Below are 16355 nucleotides of genomic sequence, written 5' to 3' on the forward strand. Positions count from 1 at the left end.
TTATTGCAGACACATGTTCTGATGGGTCTGTCACAGGCACAATGGCCACAGAGCAGCCCGATGACACTTCTCTTTTTGTGCATCACCGGCACAGTGTCTCTGCTAAGCAAAGTCCTCACAAAAGGATGAAAGCTGGGAAGAACCGCTAGCCTGGTTTGCTGCAATTATGGCAGATTACAGAGCAGTTTTGTTTCCTCCATAATCCTAGCTGAGCAGCAAAGTTCCTTGCATGGGAATTGTTTCTTTGTGTGCTCTCTTTCGTTTCATCTTCAGCAGGTTGCCTGAACCAGCCAGTGCCTGCTTGTTGACTTGTGTCATCAGGACTAACCCATATGAGCTCACCACCAAGTTTCTTCCTTAACAGAGACCAGCAGAGTGATGTATATTGAGAGCCATTGCGCTCTTCTAAATTTACAGACAAAAGAAGAGAAAAAAACAAAACATTCAGACCTACAACACAGAGCTTGTCATCTTTCACCCAGACAGACATTGCCTAGCCTCACTCTTTCCTTGCAAACTCCTGGAATTAAGAGTCAGTCACACATGCCTGAGTTCATACCTTAACACACAAACCACACTACTTGTATTCCAGATAGACAGAAATCTGTAAAGCAGACTGAAAAGAAAAAAAGAAAAAAATGTCTAAACCACCATGACAGAAAACTAAGGTTTTTTTGCTTTTAAACCCAAAGTCTTTTTCCATGGCATGTCTCAGTTTTCCACCAAAAAAACAGAGAAGACAAAATATACAAGCACCCCCTCCATACACTACTTCAATGTTTTATTTAAATAAAGAACCACCTGGTTATTTCCTGCCCTTATTCCCCAATTACAACTCAGATTCTCCAAGCTGTCTCACATACCATTCCACAGAAGGCTCACATTACACTGGAAAAGGACACATTGCAAAACAATTCCCAAACAAAGATCATTTCAAACATATGTTTCAGAGTTTGCTTTTGCTCAGAAGTCACAATTCTCATAGGAAGTTTAAATGAAATGATTTTGTTTATTTCAACTTTCCCAGATGAGAGCACTCTCATAACGAGCGTTGGATTTATCCAACTGATACTAACCATTTAAAAGACATTTACTTTTCATCAACTGTTTGAGCTCTGTCTGCAGTCACTGGAAGAAGCTGTTCCAAAAGCGCATTGCGTCTTAGAAACTTCTCTTTGGATGGACCAAGCCCTTCAGGTGCTTCTCTCTCTTCATTTACTACTGAGGGAGTGACAACACCTGGCTTAGCCTAGACACCTAACTTAGGTTAATAGTAAGTAAGATGTCAGAGTAACAGACTGCAGAGACCTTTCCTTTGTTTTCTCTTTTCTATGCTAAAAGAAATGACGCTTTATCTCAGGGAATGATGGCTCCATCATTCACAAAACACATTACGATTCTTGAAATTCTATTTAAAAACAGAACATTTCTTACACAGAAAGCAACCACTCTGCTTCTCTTGTTGTTTTAAGACAGGCCTTCAGGCAAACGGAGTGGAAGAAATACAAAACAAAAAGTACAGTTGACAAGGCAGTACTGCAGAAGGAATGTAGAAAGACCCAGTGACAAGATAATCTGCACAGGTTGTAACATCTTTAGTTATTTTGCCTATTAATACGCTAATATATACTTTTGCTCTCATGATCTCACAAATAGCAAACTAACCCACAGAAAGCACAGCCTGTAAATTTGTGGTTACTCATGTACATCTTAATACCACCCTCTGCTAAGCTTCCATAACCCATTTTGTAAAACCTGGTGACAATGGTAAAACCTAATCTAATACACAACTGGAGTTTTATTCAAATAGATGGTTATGGGAGGGGAAAAAAAAAAAAAAAAAAGTGGAAGGCCCTTGATGAATGGCTGCATCTTGGCAGCCCTCTCTTTCATAAATCCTGGGGACTTGCAAGTTCAACCCTACCTGCTGACTCAGCTGTTGCAACACCCCGTAAGGAAGGGCAGTTTTCCTTTCCAGTAGGCAACTCCCAGGCTTTACAAGCCTGCAGCAGATATGTGCTATAAATTGCGTGATCTACTGCGCCCTCAGCAAGGATGCCATTTTCTGCACAAGTTTAAAATCCTCTTTCATCATTTAAAACGGGAGCACCACAGACAAGGGAGAAAGCAGAAATCCGTAAGATCTGTGCTGCCACAAACACACTACAGAGGATGTTCACCACTGGATTAACCTCTGGTAGACACTGCTCCACTGGGCACACTGAGTAAGCCCTTTTTATGGCAGTAGTAAATCTGATGCTCAGGAGCATAAACCAAAAAGAAAGCCCAACCCTTATCTGAGGTTGGAAGATGCAGGAGAAGTGGCTTTGCCTGCTGATGAGATACTGTACAAGGTCCGCACTATAGTTTAGAGAGCCAAATGAATCCCAAGCAAATCTGTTCTCTCAGCCTTACAAATACAATCAATCAATATTCATCTATACCAGCAGAATGCTTTCCAGGAGAAAGAAAACACTGTAAGAAAAGTTGTCTTTAAAACAAATAAATCATTAACTACTGAAGCCAGCATACTGCACACAGTTACTGAACTTGCCCAGGCAGCGAAAAGCAATAAGCAAACAGCATAAATGCAAGAAAACAAGGGAAATAACAGACTCATGTAATCTGCTTTAATGCCAGAACCATAAATACATGCTAGATGCCAGTGATCTCAAAAATCCTATCCAGTTCTGACCTTGGACAGCCTGAAAAACAGGTATGGTTCTTTAGAAGCCTCCCTATGGAGCCAAACACACCTCAAAAGCTCTTCTGCCCAAATCCTAAACAAAAACATACCATTTAGCAGATGGTGATGGTTGTACAGATGGAGAGAGAGAGCTGCAACTGCATCATCAGGAGACATGAAAGCCCGTGCCTCACAGACCGGTAGCACAGAATCACAAGAGGAAGATGTAAAAGTCTTTATCCTGCCCACCTTCCCCCATAAAGCCACCTGAGCTGGTGTGGTGAGAGACCTGGTCCTGCACTACAACCTGGTACCAGCAGATAAACACAGAAAGCAAGACTGGACAGGGCCCCCTTCCCAGTGCTCTGGGGGCCCCCCAAGCACTCTCTTCCCCAGGGCACTGGGAATTGCTCCTGTAGCACTCCTGATAGCGTTAATCAGTAATAGGCATTTACTGATCTCCCACAGTTTATCACCCAAAATAATCTGCGAAATGTGGCAGGGAAATGTATTTATTTTCTATTCCAATATAAGAACAGCATATGGCACTGCCATTCAAGAGTTCCCAGAAATGCCTGCAGTTATCTTTTTCAGCTTATTTTTGAGCAAGAAATCACACGTGTCTAATTGCTTGTGCCTGGGATTGGGCAAATAAAAATATACGCTACCTTTAATCCTAAATGATCTTTTCATATGACAGCCTAGAGCGTTGCATTTAGCTAAAGCTACAAAAATGTAACGCATGGCGTAGTGCGCATGTATGAAAATAAACTGACCTTTTTTGTGGTTAACTTAAATGAATGGAGAATTAAGACTTCTGTATGTGTCCTTCCGATTGATCCTAAATGCAGGAAATGCACACTGCCAACGCCTTGAGGCAGACAAGAAGGCACACAAAACAAACCTCAGTGCCTTTCCTCCTTTCTTCCACTTGAGCTGAGCAAACCTGCAGCAGGCTCACTGCCTTCACACTGCCGGGTTTCTGCGAGACACAGAGCTGCATGGGAACACTGAGGCACTGGCTGCAGGCTCCTGCCCCAAGGACAATTGCACTACACCCATGTTATTCCCTACAAATATTTCTCAAACCTCATCCTGGAAGCCTCCAGAAAGGCAGGGGCCACAATGTTATTTCCCAGTGCTCTGACCATCATCATCTTCACGAAGTTTTCCCTAATATTTTATTCAGATTTCCTCCATTGCAATTTATATGCATTTTTTCCTGCTCATTTTGATGGCAGATCCATTGTAAGCTTAAGCTCTCTTACAATGAAACAGTGGCAAACTAAACCTTTCTACCTGGGTATTTTTTATACCACCAACCACCACCACAAGATCTGCGTCATGTGAAAGACTACTCGGACAAGTAGAACTAAAGCAGCTAAACAAACAATTTCCAGCAAAAATGAGGTAGTCTGAACTTTTAAAGAGCTACAAAGCCTGGCAATTTCTTCATAGATAAATTACTGTGGGCTCTATAGGAAGCTTTTGTGCAATGTCAATCTGCTGAGAGCTGCCTCTTGTAAACTTACAGCTAACTCAATCCCCGGCGTAACTCCTGTATTTACTCTAGAGATGAGTTTTACTCTAGAGGTTAAGGATGGATGACTGGATTCTTTGGCATCTGAAAAATCTTTTTTTTTCCACTTCTAATCTGGTTGTTGAACTTTTCTGCCTTTTGCTGCAAATAGCCACTGAAGTCTGACTAATCTAGACCCATTTCCCTTGCCTTTCTATCCACCGGTAATAAGGTAATAAAAACTTCTTCATTTGCAAGTTCTTTGCAAAGCGTCGAGCTGATGGACAAGAATGAACTGCCAGCATCACTACTGGGGCAAAAGAATCCATCAGTCCTGCCAGGACTCTTTTATTTGAGTTAATCAAAAGCACGGGAACATCTTAAACACCAAGAGCAACTCAGAAGCTTCCAGAGTTTCCCAAAAATGATTCTGATCAATGGGCCAGATTAATCAAAGAACGGAGAAAGGCTCACAGCTTGCAGCTCAATTACAAGGGTGATTCACTTCTAAGCGTCTAAGGCCTTAAAATGGAAATAATCCAAGCAAAGAAAAGGAGCAAATCAAAGCTCTGGGAAGAGCCCTACCAATGCAGGAACAGGGTAAAGACAGGAGTTATTTTTACTCGCTTCTACCTCTCACCCCATAAAAAATGAATACAGCTCAGAGGGAAAGTGTTTAAGCAAACACCTGGGATTGCAGCACCTCCTGAAGGATAAGGCCCCTCAAATTACTGCCTCATACCAGCCACCCCACTGCCCCTGATGCAGGCAGAGGTAACCACAAGCTCTCACACGGTGCCTCTGAGCCCTAGAAGGGACAGCTGGGCTGCACGGAGCTCCTTATGCTTCTTTGCCTTTTGAAAGGTTGCAGCAGGGTTTGAGGGCCTGTTCCATCACTCAGGCAGTGATCTGCCTCTGCCGCTGGGCTCACCAGGCGCTTTCAGAGTTGAAGCACTCTAAAAAACTTCCCAGGAAAGGTAAGGTTTGGCGGCTGAAAGGAAGCTCTAAGCTGGCATCCTGCTTTTCTCTTCCGTGCCCTGGAGCTCTCTTGTAGGAGGCTGCGTGCACCCCATTTGTCTTCAGACCCGCTTCTGATCACCTCTTATGCACATAGAGGTCTCTCGTAGGCTAACTAGTGGGGTCCTGCTGAGGAAAATCTTTTACTTTAAAAAAAAGGGAGGGGGATAGGGGTGGACAAGAGTCAGAACAAAGCCCTTGTTTAACTTGAAGCCCCAAACGCCTTTCTTTTCTTGCACTGTATGTGCTATTGTTAAGTTTTATCAGAGGAACAGATATTTCAGGAATAACTTCAGAGTTACCACCACAATGATTGATGACCGGTCAAAAGAAACATCCAGAAAGCAATAAGCTGTAAAAAAGGGGAATGCACTCAGCCTGGCTCAGGATTGCCTAGCTGTGCCTTTCAAATTTCTTTCATCACATCTGTGCCTGTAAGCTCTGCAGGGTGAGAACAGGCAAGGACTTTGTGAAATATTTGGAGGTGCCGATAGGTAATCCGTATTGCCATCGGTAGCAACCTGAGGATAAAAGATTTAAAGAAATGGAAACACACGGACTTGGGGGGAGGGGGAAAAAAAAGAGCAAGAACAGTGAGATTTATGTAAACCCATTGGGAGTGCACTGGAAAGCTCTGATGAAAGACTGAGATTGCTTTGAAAGAAAGTGTATTGAAGAAAAAAGCAGGGGTTGTATACTGGGAGGGAGGTTAGCTGGGTCACTTATCAGTCTGTCCTGATTTTCCCCCTTCTCTCCCTGAAATTGTGCACATGCTGTATGAATCTCTCATACCCCAAAGCCTGCTCTCAAGCGAAACATCACACAAAAGGGTGAAATTGCGTGGAATTTGATTAACTTATGCTGCTGTTAGTGCCAAAGCCAAAGGCAGCTTATGTATGAGAGGCTGGGGAGAAAGACCACAGCACAAAATAGACTTAGATTATATGAGGGACGCGTCCAAAACTATGCATAGCTAAAAAGCCTATACGTCAGTGAAATGTTGGCTCTTACAGGGGCAACACTCAACTCAATCCCAGATAAGTAATTGCATGCTACCTACCTATATACACCTTCCGTACTTTCAGTAGAGTTTTGTTGTTTGTTTTTTTTATTTCCAGACTTTGTCCTGCCACACGCATGGTAGGAACCTTTCTGTTCTGAATCAGACGATAGAAAAGTGAGTTATAGCTATAAACACCTGCCAGTGAGTATAGCTGGCTGGCTGCTACGTGTCGTGGCTTCCCATTACAGCCATGGGACAGCCATAACCCAAACCAAGTGACCTGCATCCTTTGGAAGAAAGGACACTACGGAAATGCAAGCCCTCAGTGCTATCTTTGGTAAGCTAGTCCATTTTGGTAACTCAGGAAAAGATTAATAAAGTTTCCTCTAACACAAGCAATTACAGTTTCAAAAACAAATTTTTAAAGTAGTTCCTAAGTACAGGAAAGCAAAGAGGCATGCGCCACCAGGTATGAAAGCAATAACAGAGCCTCAATACTGGAAGACAGATGTCTGAATTTGGTTATTTAAATTACACGTTCCCCCCAAACTTCAGCTTTTGTCTTTTTGGTGCACTTTTCATGCAGAAGAACAAAACTTAGTTTCTTATATCTTCTCACTACAGATCAAACATGTTGCTCATGAGAGGCAGGTACAATTCTTTGCCATGGTCATCTTCCCTTTTCACCAGTAATTATCACAGGTTTGTGCAGAAAGATACATTGAGGCTTTTTCCCCCTCACACATAACTCCTCGAGAACAGCAAGCAAGCATCTCCAATCAAACAATGTAGCTTCCAGAAAAGCTTTACCCCACTATCAAAGCTTAAAGCTGCCTGACACTTGAAGGCAATTTGATCCATATGCAGCACTCCTGGTTGTTACTAAGCTCATTTAGAGGGAATCAGTTAAGTTCCCATCCTGCCTATTCCACCGAACCCCTCATTAGATTTGCAAAGATTAACTTCAGCCTAAGCATACTGCAAAGGAATATAGGCTGCAATCGTTTCCTTCCATAATAAGCATGGAAGCCTGTTTCTACAGACAGGGAGAGATGGGCACAGACCTCTGTAGATCCCACTGAGACATCAGTAGTCCTTCAGCCAAACATGACCACTCCAATAAAAACATAAGCACAGCGATTGATCCTTATGACAAAGCAGGCAGAAGCAGTTTCCATGAGGATAGCTGCAGCAATATAGAGTAGTAAAAGCTAAATCCTGGTGAGGTTTAAATGGGTTGTGTTGATAGAGTAGAAAGTGCAAATCCACCTGCATGCAACTCAGCTTGAGATAGTTTTTCCCACATACAACCAAGGACTGCTTGTCTTCTCATTATTTGGTCTGTATGCGCATGATGTTATGCTTAAAAAGAAAAGCCCTTTCTCACCAAGACTGGAAGGAAAGTGCTGATAAGGAGTTTGGTTCAGCTTCTATTTATTTGGAGTTATCTCTCTAGTGACAAATCAGCACACCTTCCCCTGTTGTTTGCTATCGGCGTCTCCATCAGCCTATGTCTAACAACTATGGCCCCAACTTACCAGCAGGCTGTACAGCACAAGAGGAAATCTCAGAAGGTTCTCACTCACTGCCAGATTTCTCATTAAATATGAGGAATTTACATTTTCCTCTGACTTACTGAACTATTAAAAATATGAGAAACTCCCTCTTCTTCACAGCTTGTCTGATACACCTACAACAGTGTCAAATGTGATGCAATACCACCTTAGAGGCAGTGCCAACCATAAGCGTAATCCTGGGTCTGCTAGATTCAGAGCACCCCATTTTTGTTCACAAGCCTTAGTTATCAAAACAACTCACGTTTTTCACAAAGACATGTTTCTACCTAATTCACCCGGAGGAGGCAGGGCTGATTAGCATTGGGATGAAACAGACTGGCTTAAAATGCCAACTGCCCTTTGGTTGGGGACTCTGAGGACTCAAAGCAGGGTTTGGAGATAAGAGGAAGAACAGCTTAAAAGGACACTGAAAACCCAGAACAGAATGTGATCAAAACCAAACTTTGCTTAGAAATTCCTCCTGATCCTCAAAAATCTCTCAGCCATCCAAAACATGAGCTCACAATGCCAACTGATCTGTTTGACGCTCACCGGTCCCTGGGTTTTCTAAAAGTCACAGGTCTATCAAGCTAAACAACACAGTAAATTGCATTCACATCATGCATTTACGCTCCTCGAGTTTGAACTGTCTATTGTAAATATAATAAATTTGTCCTGACAGTATGTTTCTGAAAATGCACACAAAACCCAAGTCACTGGGATTTGAGGTTGCCCCTTAAGCAGGACTGGAGAAAATTTGTCCTGTGCAAACACAGGTCCAAGCACAGTAGTTGATTCTCAGCATTAATGTGCAAGCCTTTACACTCCTGCAGCTGTGCTCAGATCCACATCAACTCTAGTTTCAAGTCCTTTTTTCAGTTCATTCCTGCTTCTTCTCTCAGACCATGCACATGGAGCAGAAGCCAAACCTCTTCACAGGACGCATGATGTGGAGGCTTTTCTGCCTGGCCATACAGTCTTTCCACCCCATCCCCAATCCCCCAGAGACATTAACAAACAACAGAAAGGGCAAATCAGTCTGAGAGCTGGTTTTAAAACCAAATAGCTTTGAAATTACTTCAGACTTAAATCCAAGTTTGAAGGTCACCTTTATATTACCTTTAATGTTTGCAAGATAAAAAGGGAAAGGTTTCAGAGGTGCTGAGTGCCTACAACCATCCGTGGTCTGTAACATGTAATGTTTGTGCTCTCTCTGAGACTAGAGATGAGCTACTGGAGGTAAGTGAAGCAGGAGAACAAATGCATTAGTAACACATTTACCTTCAAGAAGGCATTGTTCCTTACATTTCCAGCTTACATTAATACATCTCTCTTGCTCAGTTCACGTAGCTCTTTCACAGAGAGATATCATTAACTTTTCAAGAGACACAAAATAGAAGGGCATGCCTTTGAACTTGGATCAGTTCAGAGATAAGGCATTATCTGGTAATAATCCAGGTTTTTCTGAAACTCAAGGGATCCAACAACTGCTGTTACAATGCAGCTGCTTAGCAGAGAATACAGGGCAACACTTACACCTTAACAAAGCATTACATCCATTTTCCTTATTCTGCATGATTCTTCACTGAGTCACACAATCCACTAAAAAATAAATAAATAAAACATAGCTTTTACTTACAGACAATTTTTGTCTACACCAGCTGATATCACTAAGGTATACTACCTACTAAGGAAAGCACAGATGTAAGGTACCTTTGCTGTTCTAAGAGCTCCCACAGCACAATTCCAAGTCACACCCTGAATTTGGGCTACTGGCTGCTGCTGGTGAAGCCAGCAACAAGTGGCTGTAAGTCCCTGCTTTCAGATAGGAACCACTAACATGCTTTCACCCTGAGAGCTGGATGCATCACCCAAGCACAGGGAGGCAATGACCAAAGAGGCCCTACCAAATTTAGGTCAGCTGGATGCGGTCCTTAAGGCTGCTACTACATTCACTGCAGAGAATAAGCCACTGGAAAATAAATAAATAAATAAATAAAAAGCTCTTGGTGTATCTCACAGCAGGCAGATAGCCTTCAGCTGTGGGAGGCATTAACATTTAGCCATTTGAAGGCAATGGAGCTGTGACAATTTACAGAGCTCTGCCCACAGGCCCGGGGGCTCTGGCAGGGTTATGTCCCAGGCTTTATTTTTTTATTTATTTTAAGTCCTTTACTGCATAGTAATGAAGAACAGGAGCAAATGAATTGTATCAACATAACCGCACTAAAGCGATAACACATGGAAAAGTGCTGATTTGAGCTACATAGTAGCATGTATAGCAAATGAATTTTGTGTATTTTAATCAGCATGCTCAAGAAATACTGAAATGTGAAATAAAGTTATAAAGCCACTTTAGCAGCTGCAGCCCCTCAGAGCTTTCTCAGTTATGAAATTTCCAGATATCTGCTTCAACTGTATTTTAAGAAAAAGAAGGTAAATAGATATTCTGTGTTTTCTGAAGTAAAAGAGATTGAGTTTGCAGCTTGATTTGTACTAGAGTTGGCTTACAAGATTCTTCAGTAATTTCATTGATCAGGAATAAACACATTAAGGTTAACAAGTGTTGTGTTTGCTAATCCTAATCTAAACCAAGAGTCAACAGGACAGATCCACTTATTCTCAGAAGGATTTAGTTGTAAATATGAACATTATTGCTAAAACAAATTAGATGTCAGCTCAAATACCTGCAGGATCTATTTTCTTTACTAGTCAGTCTACAAAAAGAATTCAGAAGAGATATAAATTTGTAGTCACTTGGTCAAAAATCCTATTTTCTGTTTCATGGGCTACTGATAAAATCCTCTAACTTGTTCATATATTAAAAAAAAAAAAAATCTTAGAACAGACTCAGTTTATACCACTCATCTTTTTTCTGAAATGTGAATTCAAAGTGGTACAAGTTTGCGCTCTGCTATCAAAACACATCCCCTTAGGCTCCCAGCAATCTGAGGACAAAGCACCCTGCTACAGGGAATAAAATTAACGTACCTCAAGAAAACCGCTGACCTTCCCCTGGAACGCTACCAGTCTCAGTTAAGAGGTGGCAATGGGTAACAGGCATGTTCCCAACATGATTAAATACTAGGAATCACATTGAGAGAAATCTCATAATTTTATTTTATAACCTGCTGGTAATCTCTACTGTGGTTTAGAATTACCTGTTATATTTCCTCTCTGCAATGAACTAGGAGTACACAAAGCCAGGTACTGCTTCTCAGGAGTAAATGGCTGCTAATCTTGACCAGATTATTTGTGGTTGTGACCACACCTGGAAGCCATTACATAGAGTGGGCTCTGTTCAACCATTTGATTTTCCTTGCAGAAAGTGTGTTAAAAAAAAAAAAAAAAAAAAAAAAAACAAAAAAAAAAAACAAACTTTTAGTGTATAAAGCTTTGCAAAATATTAAAACTGGTGGTTAAAAAGGACCAAACTGCCTTGCCAATGAAGAAGTGTAACTGACCTTGAACAATTTCTACATCTGAAACTCAGACATAGTTCCATTATTCAAAGAATTCTTTTTTCTTTTTTTTTTTTTTTTCCTGGAAAAATAGGAAAGTATGAATCTTATAGCCATCTAAATGTCATTCTCATTTCTTCACAAGATGCACTTACTTTGGACTAAAAGATTGGGATTCATCTGATCAGATTTCTACATCAGTATCTGACCTGGTTGTCCGGGCTCCTTTCAAAATCAATGACAATTAAGCAGGCACGTCTCTATGGCACAATTAAATTCATACTAAAGCAGGCATCTAAAGAAAGTTAAGTAAAGAGCACCTATTTTCCTTGGAAAGGCAAACTAACACAAATGTAGACAACTGCCTTGTGAATGTATAAAGCCAATAAAATTAAATTCCACTCAGATAAGATCTGTGGTGTACAAAGCATTGCTCATGAAGTGTAATAAAAAACCCACAGCGTGGAACAGCTGTTTTATGCTGCTTAGCCATAATATTTATTCAGGCCTATTCTAAATAGAAACAGGAGTCACCGCTGTATGCATTAAATCATCTGCTCTCCCTAGTCTGAGTAACTTGAAGCTCTTCTAATATTTTAAAAGAGGGGAGATACCTTGATGAATAACGCAGGCAGAAGAAAACAGGCCTACTGTGTCCTAATAGCTGATCTCGGGAACTTTGCTTAATAAAAACTGTGTAGTCAACGTGCTGCCTTATAGTTATTCTGGCATTAGGGTGACTTACTTCTGAGTCTTGGTATGCTCAGAGTATTTCTCAGGCTTCCAAGAGTAAATCCAGAGGAAATCATTTTGGTGTGAGGATGTGAATTTATCAGTTCAGTGAGGTTAACGCTGGCCAGCAGTTACACGGTATTTTCAAAGGGAACACCACAGATTAGGAATCACAGGTGGGCTGCTCTATCTGTTGCTCATAAATGCTTTCTTCAGTTTGACACTCCCTTTGTACCTATATAGAGACATGGATTTTATACTCCTTTACGTATTAATTTTATTTGGAAGGTTGGGAGACAAAATAATGTAAGGTATGTGCCAAAGATTATAGAGCTGCAACATAAAAACTTTCTGTTTGCAGACTCTAGTCAGACCAATCCCAAATAAAGAACTGTGGGGCTGACAACAAGAGAGGTATAAGAAGAATACGTGATAAGAATCTGGGGGAAAACATCATTTAGGAGAAAAAGACACTGCACAGTTAGTACGGGCTTTGAGGAGAAACTGTAGAACCAAGTAATGGCAATGCTGCATTCATTCATAGGCAGCATGTTAGAGTTTTGTATTAACATCACGCTGCCAGAATACCTTAGAGATATAAAAGAATAAAATCAGTGAGTTCCCTGCATTGTAATTTGTGCTTTTTGACAAAATGATTTTTGAAAATATTTTACATGGATTCTGCTTTTTTCTTCCACTCTTAGAGTTATGAGCTTGCCTGGCATGTGGCTCTTTTTGCACTTCCTTGTGACAAGAAGCATAAATACAGAGGCAGCAAAACTGCAATAATTATCCTCACCCCTTGCCAACAAAAAGAGTTGGGTTTTTGACTGATGTTCAAAAGGCTGTGCTAACGTGCACCTCAGAATTGAGTCCCAAACATATCTGTATTGCTTTCATAATGTTTTATCTATGCATCAATGCCATGTTCCCGTGATGGGGAAAAGGTTTGCTTCTTCCCCTGTTCTCTGTGGCTGGCTGAGACAAGCAGGGGCCCTCCACATTGCGCTGTAAAGACAGGGGTCACTTGCATTACTTACAGTGCCTGTAGTTTACACTTTTCAATTAGGAGGTAATCAGCATGCCATTATGACTAAAAATTGTTGGCATGACCTTTGGGCCGGTTTTCATCTGGTGAATCCCCAGGGGCAGCTTGACTGAAGGAATGACAGGAGAATGAGCTGAGCAAGACTCATGATAAATAAGAACAATTATCACACTTATTATCTGATAAATAATGTATCGTGATTCGCCATTAATCCATCACAAAACACCTACTTCAGGAAAAAGCCTGCAGCCTGACTTCCTTTTGTGTATCCCCACTTAGTGTCAGGTATTTGTGTTAAAGCAACATAAAAGGAGTGTTTACTCAGAAGCAGAGAGCCGCCTCTGCATCCTTGATTATTTCAATCAGGGAGGATGAATTACGGCCCTCACAGAAGCACCAAATTGATTCTTCTGACTCACTGCTGCATGTTTAAGTACCAGAGGCCCATCACAGGAATAGGCACTAAACACTCTGATCCTCTAGGTCAGAAAAGACTTCAAAGCACTTCACACATTACAGAGATTATTATTCTTTGTTTTCATTGGTAAATGCACCAAGATAAGTGCAGGAGATAAGGCAGGCAGGGACAGAATTTCTTCTAAATAGTGTGGGTGTAGGTGAAGTGCAGACCTCTGACTCACGAGCAGGGCAGCCTCCGCTGGGATTCCTCCAGTGACTCCCATCTCCGGCCTGTTTGCTGCTCCCCATCTCACAGGTCTCACCCCTGCCTCAGAGACAGACCAGGACATTATGCCGCACACAAGCATGTATTAAGGAAATCAACACTGATTTCCAAAGGGTGCGTTCACTGCTGCCCTACAGTCCATCACACTGTAATTGCTGCAGAGACGAGCAGCATTGTGGTATAAAAGCTGATCTCCTCCTAATTTTATTCTGTCTTCATTTGTGAGCAAAACCCTTTTCTATCTAGCATCCTAGCTGGACACCTACATACAATGTTCAGATTTCTGAGCAAAGTGTCACCATGCATATTAGACACCCAAGCTTAACTGGTTTTGCCTACCAAACAAGCATACAGACCGTGCGCTCTTCTCAACCCTGCCACGGTCACCTGGCGTGCAGAGGTCCCTCTGCATAAAGTCAGTGCCTGGAGAACAAGCCCAAAGCAAGAACTCACCAGCTAAAGAATTCAGATCTCTAGCAAAAAATAATACTGCTTGAATGGGAGCTTACCAATGGGTACTTAGCAAATGCTGAATCCATTCAATAAATTCTTAATGTAGGAAGGTAAAAACAAAACATTATTGTCATGTACTTTCATCGTAGAAATTCCAGCAAGTGAAAATACATTCTAGTCACTGAGACTCAGTAAACAACCTGGACTTCTTGAAATTGTCCCAGGATAATTCATTTATCTATTTGGTGCCATTTTTAAAGTGTGTTTTATGTTGTTGTTGTTTTTCCCTTTTATTTTTAGGGAAATATATTCTCCCTTTTATTTTAAAGGGAAATATTTTTCCCTTTCAAATTATTTCTGCTCTTATATCCTTCAGCCCTGGTCCCCATTACAGTTCTATATTTGAAAGTTCATTTTTAACAGCTGTGCATATTTGCTTAGACCTTTTAGAAGTCTTGTAGAAAGCTCTTCCTATTTTTTTTCAGTATTTTCTTCATGCATTTCATAGTATTCTTTTTCTATCTTCACATTTCCTCTTGTGTGCATCTGATCCCCCTTAAACTGTACTTTACCTCCACACAATAAAAAACAGAACCTTAAGTAAATCCCTAAGTAGCCGAGCTATTGGGGAAAAAATAAAAGACTGGTTTTCACACAGTATCACTAGCTGTGAGAATATTTTTTTTTCATTCCAAAACACAGAACTATTTGGCCGTTTCAACTCCTGTATTTTCAAGTCTAACTCAGAACTCAGCAATATTTGTTTAAAGGGATATTTGAACATAAGCCTTCAGGTACCATGCACTTTCAGATAGCTCACACAAAATCAGAGGTAGAAAGGGATTAAAGAGAGAAGGGAAATACTGAGGAAAAGGCAGCAGGCTGCCAGAGAAAGGACCAGAAAAAAGGAGGCTACCAGCGGAGAAAGAGTCTTAAGGGAAATTTCACCTTAAATTTTACTCTGGCATTACCTAGACACAGAAAATGTCCTCACAGCAGTTAACCTGCAAAGCGAGGCTTTCTGATTAATTAGGGATTCCCACCACCACCCCAAGCCTCGTTTTTATTTCTAAAAATCCAGTGGTTCAAAAAATACCAAATGACAATGTACAAGGTGACAACTGTAACTTCTCAATAGTCCAAGTCTTTAAGGTTTCACAGCCAAACATACATAATCTTAAGGACAACAATTTTTTTTTTGTTTGTTTTTGTTGGTTTTTTTTGGACCTTTTACTCCTTTGGGCTCCCAGCTTCTTAGAAAACAATATTTTTGGAGCATTAGCTTGCTATCAAACATTTTTCACCAGTAAGCCAGCTCAGCTGGAGTTTTAATTTAATGAGCTGTATTAATCATCAATCACCAGGTTTCCCAAAGCTCTGTTTTACTGAAAGAATGACATCTTTATAGAATATTCTTGCCACATTTTCCATGCAACTACCTACGCCAAATGGGCAAACAGATTTTGTGAGAATGAGATAAACCTAGCAGTAAGTCCAAGGTGGCCACGTAAAGGTAAGCACTTTTCTCCTCCGAGTGTCTGCCTTCATGTCCATATTCATGCTTCTGTGTTCAGCTCTCCTAAAGTTTCAGATTATGGATTTCCCTGGGGCCACTCAACAATATCTTGTTATGATATTTAACAAGAATAACAGAAGTGTATAATCAGTGCTAGAGGCTGGAAATAGAAATCTGGCAATCACTGGACATCGCTGTGTACAAACCCAGCTCTGGTTGTCCTGTTTAGCAAATTCCTTTAAAACACATGCAACTTTATGGATATTCTTATCAGTGTACTCAGCCTCATTTTTCATCAGCTGCTCCCATTTATTATTTTTTTTTACAGATGAGACCTTCCTCTTTGCAGGGAGGGCTCTGGAGAAGAGCCAAAGAGCACATCTGCACAGTGGAGGGTGCTTAACTATCCAACCATGACCAAGGCACAAGCATATAACCCTGTGGTGACAAACGCAAACAGGCTGCTATGCCTAAGACTGTTGGGAGAATTCTCTTCTCTAAAATTTTCTGGGATCTTTCCCACAGTAAAACAGAAATCAAATAAACGTGGGGTTGGACTGAGAACAATAGGTCATCCTTCAGCAGAAAAAAAAACAGGTAGAGGTGAGGTAATTTTGTCCATGTGTTGACCAATGGGGGAAGACAATCAGGAATTTGAAGGCAGACGGCATTGCCAAAG

General features: G+C 41.1%; 1 long non-coding RNA gene across 4 annotated transcripts in view; it reads right to left on the reverse strand.

The window, feature by feature from the left end:
• The window catches only part of LOC137855992 (uncharacterized), a 43958-nt gene extending 32911 nt beyond the window's left edge, over positions 1–11047 (reverse strand). For 2 of the 4 annotated variants that reach the window (XR_011096127.1, XR_011096128.1), the window contains exon 1: positions 10943–11047. This is a non-coding gene — a long non-coding RNA (uncharacterized lncRNA). The other 2 variants (XR_011096130.1, XR_011096129.1) reach the window with 2 other exon arrangements.
• Between the last annotated feature and the right edge of the window lie 5308 nt (positions 11048–16355).

This window comes from Anas acuta, chromosome 4 (genome assembly GCF_963932015.1).
Source record: "Anas acuta chromosome 4, bAnaAcu1.1, whole genome shotgun sequence".
Classification (NCBI taxonomy): Eukaryota; Metazoa; Chordata; class Aves; order Anseriformes; family Anatidae; genus Anas; species Anas acuta.